General features: G+C 38.5%; 1 long non-coding RNA gene across 2 annotated transcripts; it reads right to left on the bottom strand.

The window, feature by feature from the left end:
• Positions 1 to 4379: 4379 nt before the first annotated feature.
• On the bottom strand, positions 4380 to 10390 carry LOC145592397 (uncharacterized). Of its 2 annotated transcripts, none has more exons than XR_014102402.1 (3): positions 10262 to 10390; positions 9562 to 9743; positions 4380 to 5005 (listed from the first exon to the last, which is right to left on the bottom strand). It is a non-coding gene; the product is annotated as an uncharacterized LOC145592397 (long non-coding RNA). The 2 variants fall into 2 exon arrangements; XR_014102401.1 differs by having other exon boundaries at positions 4380 to 4945.
• Positions 10391 to 10665: the final 275 nt, after the last annotated feature.

The following is a 10665-nucleotide window of genomic DNA, read 5'->3' as shown; positions in this document are numbered from 1 at the left end:
CATGATCAAAAACAATGAAAATACCAAAAGATATCAATCCACAAAATAGATAGAAATAAACAACTAAAGTGCAAATAAACAAAGCTAAGAGAAAGGAATAGAGATTACTAGATAGGCAATAGTAGAAAGATTAAAACTTGCAAAGTTGCTTGATTGATTGAAATGAAACTTGAACCAAAGTTGCATACATGAAGATAACTTGAGTAATACTACCCTTTCTCTCTATAAGATTAGGGTTAAAATGTACATCATCCTCATTACAAAAACTAGGGGTCTTTATATGCCCCTCACATTACTCTAAAGAAAGATTAAAATGCACGGAAATACCCAAGAGAGCGGCCGCTCCATCGAGGGTGAGCGGACGCTCTAGAGGGTATTAATCAAAACAGCCGCCTTACTGGAGCGGGCGCTCTCCCAAACAGGAGCGGGCGCTCCAGGTGTGGAGCGGGCGCTCCTCTCTAGTGGAGCGGGCGCTCCATAAGTCTGGAAAACAGGGGATCTGATGAGAAAATGGAGCGGGCGCTCCTCTCTGGTGAGCGGCCGCTCCTCTTGAAAGCTCCGGACTCTTCTCCAAATCCATGCTCCTCTCTTCCGCTATTCCAATGCACTCAAAGAGGTTGACTAAGCCTCGAGCAGGATCACACGAGCACTCCATTCAACCTACTCAAACACTCATACACAAACATAAGTATAGAGAAGAGGGAAAGCGACAAAGCAAGGCCAAAAACAAAGGAAAAGGAGGGGAAAACACAAAAAGGAACAAGGCAAAGCAAACTAAAACAAAGTGCTTGAAAAAGGCTCAAACAAGTGCCAAATGAAGGGAAAAATCCTTAAAGAAAAGGATAAAAGAGTGGTATAAATACCACTCATCATTGTTATTATGTTGCTTGATATTTATTTTTATTTTTATTGTTATTGCTTGATCACGCCTTTTATGCATGTTTAAAGGGAATTTGTACTTGTAATCACGCTTAATAAGATAATTAATAATCTAGTTTAGGCTAATATGATTATAATTCAAGCGATCGCTAATAATAGTTTTGTTTGTGCATTAATATTCAACCAACATAGATTAAATAGGTTTAGGGTAAACCTATTGATTGCATGTTAGTCAGAAGGCGCACATGAATACGAGAAGAATAAAGTAGAGGCTTATTATTAGGGCAGGTTCAATCTCTTTTAGGTTGGATTTGTACCTTCATCCCCGAACTTCCAGTCATGGTTCCATACCTATTGGAGTTAACGATCTCCTGGATCGTTAAGGGGTGTAACTTTCACCCTGTGAACGGTTTACAAGTTCCTAAAACTTGTTGGCAACTCTTTTGCTCTAGCTTTCTTCCCTTTGGACGCCACCATGCTTAAGTGTATGATCACAGTGGGGCTCAAGTGTGGGATGCTTGAAATATTTCCTATAGTTTTTTGGCGACTCCACTGGGGAGGATTTTTATTTTAATTCCTAAAATTTATTTTGGCAATGATTTAGAATGAGTGTATGAGACTCGAAAAGTTCTAAGTATTTCATGTGCGTAATTTTGATTGACATTATTGGCATAAGCATAAAAAGGTTCGCATTGGAAAGACCATCCGTAATACGTCAAAAACATAGGATTTTTACACGTAGGAAATTAGGAAAATATCTTTCACAACTAAAGTCGAAATAACGCTACGAAAAAAACTGGAAAATTCAAGAATAGAAAGCAGAGGCATGTAGGAATTAGTGCTGAGAAAACAGAGTCAGCGCCGAGCGATGGCACTGTCGCCTGGCGACAATACTTGTCGTCTGGCGACAGGGCATCGTCTGGCGACAGACGCTATTTTCTCGCGCTGAATTCTTCCAATGCCGAGCCAGAAATCTACCTTCTTGTTTCGACTAGTTTTCTAGTATTGTTTGCTCGGTTCAGTTATTAATTCCCTTTTCTCAAAAAATATTCAGTTCAGCTCCAATAAGTTCAGTTTAGTTCAGTTCAGTTCAGTGAATCAGAACAGGCCCTTAGATTATTAAGTTTTTAGCTAAAACGAACATTTCACATATTATTACTCTGTATGATCAGAGCTCAAAAAAAAAAAAAAAAAAAAAAAATTCATTTGAAGAAAAACACACTAGATATTATTGAATCATGCAAATCAATTAAGAGTTCTAAACTAACAATAGTTTAAGGTATGAAGGGATGCAAATCAATTAAATATTATTTAATAATAATTTTGAAATAACAGTGTCAAACTTTTGAGGGTTTCAAAAAATAATTGTCATAAAAGATTTTGGTGGCTTTTTATACTTTTACAAAGTCACCACATAGGCACATAAACCAAATAGTACGTATTAAAACTAGCAGGTCTACCACCCTAACCAAAGGTGTAAATACACGCCAATATAATTTCTCCACAAGAACCAACTCCTTTGCGCGCATCGCGTGCGTAGGCCACCCTAGTTATGAGAAATATTGCAAACTAATTTGATTTGAGATGTTTCAAACAAATCATTGACCTCCTTGTTTGTTTTTGTTGGAATTATGATAGTTACTTATTTTGATATTCAATGAGGCCAACTTAGATAATCTTAATCAATTTTCAAGTATGTAATTTTGGTGAGAATTATTCAACTCTCTTGCTTACAAACTGAGTGAATATGAATTGTTAGTGCTTCTTGTTATGTTTAAAAGTCATTAGAAAATTAGTAAAATTAAAACAATTAGACTCAAAAGTAAATAGAAATTTTTTGCTAATTGGTGCTAAAGGATTTTGGTGTGAAAGTTGAGGATGTGATCAATAGGGCTATGAATTTGGTTGGTGAATATGAAAAAGCTAATGTGGTTGCTGCACCTCAGCTGCTGGTACTTGCAAGACTTGGCACCTCCCTGACTTTGGCTTCTATAAAATCAATACTAATGTTGTTGTTTTTAATGATAATTAACTTCAAATATTTTTGGCAGCAATGATTGAAATTGATGTTTTGCAACAGCTTGGTAAGCATGATAAAAAAGGCAATCGGTGAGTTATGTTTCTATTTTGCATTTGCACCTCTGTGTTTGTTGCTATCGATGGCACTTTCACATAGGCTTTTTAAGTTTGACTGCAGTACGTGTGGTTAAATTGTTTTGTTCCTTGCAGTTGTGTGTAATTATATAACTGTTTCACTATTGTAACCATTTCAATTCACCAATGATTATTTCAATCAACACTAATGATGTTGTGTTGGAGGTATTGTGCGTGACAGTGAGGGTGACATTATGGCTGTTGTTGTTTAATGAAAGGTAGTTTGGAGGTTGAGGTTGCGGAAGCGTTTGTAGCTAGACATGCCTTAACAATTGCTATGGAAGCTAGCCGTAGCAATGTTATCCTTGAAACTAAAAACTATACTCTTTTCTTAAGGAAGTTTCTGGTTTTGGGTACATTGCCAGGGCTAGTCTTTGTAATCATATCTATTTCTCTTCAGTAAGTAGATGTGGTAATGTTGTTGGCTTCTTGCTGCCCATAAACTTGCTCATGCTAGTAGAGAGTATGTGGAGATGAGAGTGTGGATTGAGAAGGCTCCTAATGTAATGGATGTTGTTATGCTAGATTCTGCTAGCATTCTGTAATAAAATCTGCAGCTGCTTTCTGTCAACACCAAAAAAAAAAAAAAATAAATAAATAAATAAAATCTCATGACGAGAAATACATTTCTTGTCTCTAAAACTAAATAAAAAAGAATATAAAGTGAATAAAAAGGACTTTAAAGTAAACCTATTAGCTCAAGTGGTAGATCTCTATGAGGATGCATAGAGGTGTAGGTTCGATTCCTACATAGATTCTCTAGAAGTACATATAAAAACACTCTTAAAACGATTCAAAATAGCTCAAAAGTAAATCAAAATTAACTAAAAGTAAATCACATTAGCTCTAAAGTATAAGAAAGATAAATTAGCTTGAAATGATAAATGACTATGGAAACTTTGTTATATCACAAAAACTCCGAGTCATTGACTTTCATATCCTTACAAGATGAGTCAAGTTGTAAAAAACAAATATATTGAGTTCAATGTAGAGGTTTTCAAATTTATTGAGTTCAATGTAAAGGTTTTCAAATTTAAAGTAAATAAAACTATATCGAAAGTAAACTTTAATCTTTAGGTTACATAAATGAACCTACGTGGGATTTGAACCCACATCTTTTGTGCAATTGCAAAAATCTATACAATTTTGAACTTTGGATCATTTTAAACAACTCAAATAGCTAGACTAATAGACCTACATACATAAGATACTATTCCACCAGAAAGAAATTCAAAACTCATAATCTTGATGATTTGTTTATCCATTCAAAGTAAAGCTAAATAACTCAAAAGTAAATAAAAAAAATTCAAAAAGTAAGTAAAAAATACTCAAAAGCAAATAATAAATCAGTGTAAAAAGTTGATTTTATATTTTGGTAGAAAAATGATTAAACAATTATAGTTATAGTTTCAACTATAATAACCTACGTGGGAATCGAACCCACTTCCTTTGAGCACCAATTGAGCTAGTATAGAAAAAGTACATAAAATTGTCACAAAAGTTAATTAAATTGTCGCAAAAGTAAAAAAAAAATTGTAACAAAAAAAATATTGATGATCTCATTAAACTTGAACATGGCTTTGCATCTGATTGCATCAGCTTATCGTTAAACTTATTTATATTAACACTTGGTTGTAATATTACAAATTCATCCAAAACTATAATACAACTATACAAGGCTACATAGTTTATTCACAGAAACGCAAGTAACATTTACAGCAGCAGGAGGAAGAGCAGCAGTAGCAGGTTGCAGAGCAGAAGTAGCATAGCAGCAGCAGCAAGCCATGGCAGGGCAGCAGCTGCAGCAAACTTGGCAGGGCAGCAACTGCAGCAACCTTGGCAAGATAGCTACACTCCGCCACAATGTAGGGGTCAGACATCGGTTCTTGATGGCTGATGCACTCTCATATTCCTACAGAACCAAGATGCCCAACTCAGAGTACAGAAAAGACACAGTTATTTTTTGTCTAGCCTGTTTGCAGCCCACAAAAACTGATCAGCAAAAATTGAAGTTGGTGCATCAGCCAACAGATCATAAAAGCTACTATGAGACTATATGTTCACAGCATATCAATTTGATAATAGAAGGAAGTCTTACTCATTTACTCAGTGAAAGGTACTCTAATTCCAATGTAACTTAAATACCCTAGTCAAATATATCTAGAAAAACTTCAAGAAAAACCTTTAAAAATGATTTAACACACACACACACACACACACATACACACAATTATTTATCAAATTTACACTTTTCCCACCCAAACAACAGCTACCGACACATAATATCACACCCTTTGCCCCGTGCTCCTTGGCCACATAGAGCACATGATTCACGCAACACCCAAGGCTACAAAGAAAACCCTTGACACCCTCACGACTTTTACCCACACATTAACTCCCCACGCAGCCACTACCATTAACTCCATGCACACAAGTATATACCACACTCAGTCACTAGCAACAACTCAAAAGTAACTACCATTAACTTAAAAAGTAAATAAAACTAACTCAAAAATAAATAAGATAACTAGAGATACAACACCACACGTACACCCCTACGGACCATGCATTGCCAAACCATTCGACCAATTACCAAGACCACAACAAAATGCCGTAATACCTTTGATACTTCTACCCAATAGCAGCCCCCACACAGAAGCTGTAGGCTAGTCTATATAAAACAATCAATCAATCAATCAAAGCCTTAATCCCAAAAGTGGGGTCGGCTAACATGAACCAAATTTGATTATTCCGTGTAGTCATCAACATAAATCTTTCTCCTCCATCCCTTACGATCCAAAACTTCATCCTCACGTAAATCCATGCACTTCATATCCTTCCTCACTCCTTCCAACCAAGTCATCTTTGGTCTCCCTCTTCCTCGTTTAATCCCTCCATGGTCCCACTCTTCCACTCTTCGCACCGGTGCACCCTCGGGTCTCCGTCTTACATGTCCAAACCAACGCAGACGATTTTCCCTTAATTTATCTACAATGCCCGCCACACCTACTTTCTTGCGAATAACCTCATTTCTGATTCTATCTCTTAAAGTGTTTCCACACATCCACCTTAACATGCGCATTTCCGTAACCTCCATCTTTTTAATATGCTCTTTCTTAGAAGCCCAACATTCTGTACCATAGAGCAACACTGGTCTTATGGCAGTCCTGTAGAATTTTCCCTTCAACTTTAAGGGAATGCTGCGGTCGCATAACACTCCCGTGGCCGCTCTCCATTTAAGCCACCCTGACTTAATCCTGTGGGTCACGTCTTGATCAATGTCACCATTCTTCTGGATGATCGACCCTAGGTACTTAAAACATTCACTCATGGTCAAATCCTTTCCATCCAAACTCACCACTTCATTGCTTGTCCCCCTCTGAGTGCCAAAACGACATACCAAATATTCAGTCTTACTCCGACTTAGCTTAAACCCTCTAGATTCCAACCTTTGCCTCCATTGCTCCAACTTGGCATTAACCCCATCCTTAGTCTCATCCACCAAAACGATATCATCTGCGAACAGCATACACCATGGAACCTCATCTTGAATTGGTCTAGTTAATTCATCTAGAACCGTTGCAAAAAGAAAAGGGCTTAATGCAGACCCTTGATGCAATCCGATTGTAATAGGGAAATCTTTTGTCAACCCTCCGCATGTCCTCACATTTGTTGACACATCCCGATACATATCCTTAACTAGGTCTACATACCTTCGTGGGATACCTTTCTTCAACATTGCCCACCAAAGTATCTCTCTTGGCACCTTGTCATATGCCTTCTCTAAATCAATAAAGACCATATGAAGATCTTTCTTCTTTACCCTATAAAACTCCATCATTTGTCTTATCAAATGGATTGCCTCCATAGTAGATCTCCCAGGCATAAAACCAAATTGGTTATCTGAAATGCTTGTGCATGCCCTCAACCTTTGTTCAATCACCCTTTCCCACAACTTCATAGTATGGCTCATAAGCTTAATTCCTCGATAGTTAGAACAATCTTGAGCGTCTCCTTTGTTTTTATAAACCGGGACCAAGGTGCTCTTCCTCCAATCTTGTGGGATCCTTGTAGCCGTCCATATCTTGTTGAAAAGGTTTGTTAACCAATCAATACCAATCTTACCCAAACACCTCCACACCTCTATCGGTACCCCATCAGGGCCAACCGCCTTCTTAGGTTTCATCTTCCTCAGTGCAATCTCCACCTCTACTCTCCTAATCCTTCGCACATACTCCATGTTGATTTCTTCATCACTCATAGAGGTATCTCCTATCACAACTCCATTACTTCCATTAAATAATTCATCGAAGTACCCCTTCCACCTGTCCTTGATGCCCTCCTCTTGCACTAGGACCATTTGGTTCTTATCTTTGACACACTTCACCATGCCAATATCCTTCCTTGCCTCTTGTCTTCTCTTTGCCATCTTATAAATGATCCTTTCTCCCTCCTTGGAATCAAGCTTTTCATAAACCTCCTGATATGCCTTTTCTTTTGCTTGGCGAACAGCTGCCTTTGCCTTACTCTTAGCCTCCTTATACGCTGCAAAGGTTTCATCACTCCTACATTTTCCTAAGGCTTGATAGCATTCCCTTTTTTGCTTAATTACTGCTTTCACCTCTTCATTCCACCACGAAGTATCTCTCTGTACCGAAGTTCTTCCCCTTACTTCCCCTAAGACCTCTTTGGCCACTCTTAGGAAACAGTTCTTCATTCGTACCCAAGTCATGTCCGGATCCACCTCTCCATCCCAATCCGCTTCTTCAATTACCTTTTCTGTAAAAACCTTAGCTTTTGCATCCCTTAGGGTCCACCATCTTATCCTTGGTTCTTCTTGTCTAACTTTTTTCTTCGCCTTCTCTTTCAGACGAATAGTCATTACCAATAGCCGGTGTTGGGTGACCACACTCTCCCCTGGGATAACCTTACAGTTTATGCAACTTTGTCTATCTATGCTCCTTGTGAGCAGGAAGTCTATTTGAGTTGCATTTGCTCCATTCCGAAAAGTTATCAAGTGTGAATCCCTCTTCTTAAACCAAGTATTAGCCAAAATTAAATCATATGATTGGGCAAAATCCATAATAGCTTCACCACCGGCGTCCCTCTGCCCATACCCAAAGCCTCCATGGACACTCTCATAGCCATCTCGGCTCGCCCCAACGTGCCCATTTAGATCCCCTCCAATATATAACTTCTCTGAGTGGTGGACACCCTGCACCACCTCGTCTAGGTCCTCCCAAAATTGTCGTTTCTCTTCTGCATCTAAACCCACTTGGGGAGCATAAGCACTGATAACATTCACAATCTCCTTGCCACATAGCAACTTCAGCCTTATCAACCTATCGTTCTTCCGATAGACCTCGATCACCTCTTTTGCCAACCTCTCATCGAGAACCACACCAACTCCGTTCCTAGCTCCACCATTCCTTGTTCTGTGGCTCGTTTCTTGCCCAACATACCATACCTTATACCCCAAAACCAAGCCTCGAGCTCCTTCTCCTGTCCATCTTGTCTCTTGGAGGCACATGATGTTCACGCGTCGTCTTTTCATTACTTCTACCAATTCTGCTGATTTTCCCGTAAGAGACCCCACATTCCAAGAACCAATCCGCAAACTAAATTCTTTTCTCCCACGCTCCCTCCTGATCCCAACTCCAAGCCCTTGATTATTTGACACCACAATTGGGCAATATGGCGCGTCGCTTCTGGGCGACGACCTAGCAACCCTTACATACTTATCACTGCACCCGGGTCTGGGAAGTGCAGCGCGTCGCTCAGTAGGGAACGCCCCAATGGCACGCCCTTGCTCATTTGACACCACACTCGGGCAATGTGGCGCGTCGCTTCTGGGCGACGACCTAGCAACCCTTGCATTCTTATCACTACACCCGGGTCTAGGAAGTGCAGCGCGTCGCTGAGTAGGGAACGCCCCCACGAAAATATCTGTTTGGCTCATGTCATGGGATGTGACGAAGTTTTATACTGGCTGTCACTGGCCTACCGTAACCCTCCTCCTTTATCCAGGCTTGGGACTGGCAGCGGGAAACCCACTGGCGGAGTTGCTAGTCTATATAAAACATTCACAATAAATAAACAATTACTCATAAGTAAACGAAACAATCTCGCAAGCCATGGCAGGGCAGCAGCTGCAGCAGCAGCCTTGGCAGGCAGGGCAGCAGCTGCAGCAGCAGCCTTGGCAGGCAGGGCAGCAGCTGCAGCATCAGCCTTGGCAGGAAGGGCAGTAGCTGCAGGGCAGCAAGGCCAACAACCTTGTTAAACATAAGATTATATGCTTGAGGAATGAGTGTATCAAAGTAAATAAAAATTACTCTTAAGGTAAATAAAATTTCAAAAGTAAATAATAAAAAAAAAAACCAATTCTGTAAATCAATATGGTGAAGTGGATGTCATAAAAATACTGAGTTACAATATGCGAAATTTAATCATTACCAACTCAAAAAGTATATAATATAAGCACAAAAGTAATAATATAAGCACAAAAGTAAACAATATAATCGAATTTACCGTCACTGAAGATCTAAATACAACCAATCAAAAATAATAACAATAAGAGCATAACACACTGTCCTTTAACGCACACCCTTAACAATATTGATTGCATCACTTTCAATCTACACATTCATGAATTCTCCACGTCTGCAAACAACAGCTTCTACATTATCTACTGACCAGCCCGCACACTCCCACTGAACAGCACCACAATTAAAAAGTATTACATAACATTAAAAAGTTGCAAACACAGTCCTATTTACAAGAAACAATAGAGCATGAAAACACAGTTTAGTGAATATCAACTCAGAAACTTGAATTGCAATGAGAAGGCAACATATAATCAATGACTTCTTTAGATTTTTAACCACGAATTAGCTTAATTAGGCAGACCACCAAATCAATAACATTACAGTAATTTAGAGAATCAAACAGTGCAATAATACATAGAAATCAAACAATTTAAAAACAAAACTCTCATTCAAGTACATAAAACAAAAAACCTTGATCAAACAAAATAATATAAAAATTCGAATCATTTAAAAAACAAACACTACAACATTTAATCATTAATCTAATTAAAAATGACAAAAACACAAGTTAAACAAACAAAATCTAGCGAAAACCCTAATTTCAAATTCAAATTGATTGAAACACAACAACACAAATCGTAACTGAAGAAAAGAGAAAAGATAAACGAAATCAAACAACTTACTTGTCCAGAAATAACTAGCAACGAAAACCGCACAAAAAAATCAAGAATTTGATAAGAGAGGAACCACAAAGAAAAAAATCGTAGGAGAGAGAAATCGCAGGAAGAGAAAGAAAGTGTGACGAAGAGAGATAAAAGAAATCAGAAAATTAGAACGAAGGTCATTCACCGACTAAAATTACGAAATTACCCTTAATAAAGCGGGTGAACTACAGGCCGTAAGATGAAGCGCGATGGACGGCTTAGATAGGTTCCTAGATAGTTCCTATTATTCAACTTGGTTCTCACATGATCTTGATTCTATATATATATATATATATGGGATCATATGAGACCACATCCCTTATGTGACAACCCCAATTTATGTGAGAACAAATCTAGACCTTTGAATTGAGGTTATCTGACGG

The sequence above is a fragment of the Chenopodium album genome, chromosome 18 (assembly GCF_948465745.1).
Source record: "Chenopodium album chromosome 18, dcCheAlbu1.1, whole genome shotgun sequence".
Classification (NCBI taxonomy): Eukaryota; Viridiplantae; Streptophyta; class Magnoliopsida; order Caryophyllales; family Amaranthaceae; genus Chenopodium; species Chenopodium album.
The sequence above is the reverse complement of the archived record's forward strand: the minus strand, read 5'-3'. Positions and strand labels throughout refer to the sequence as shown.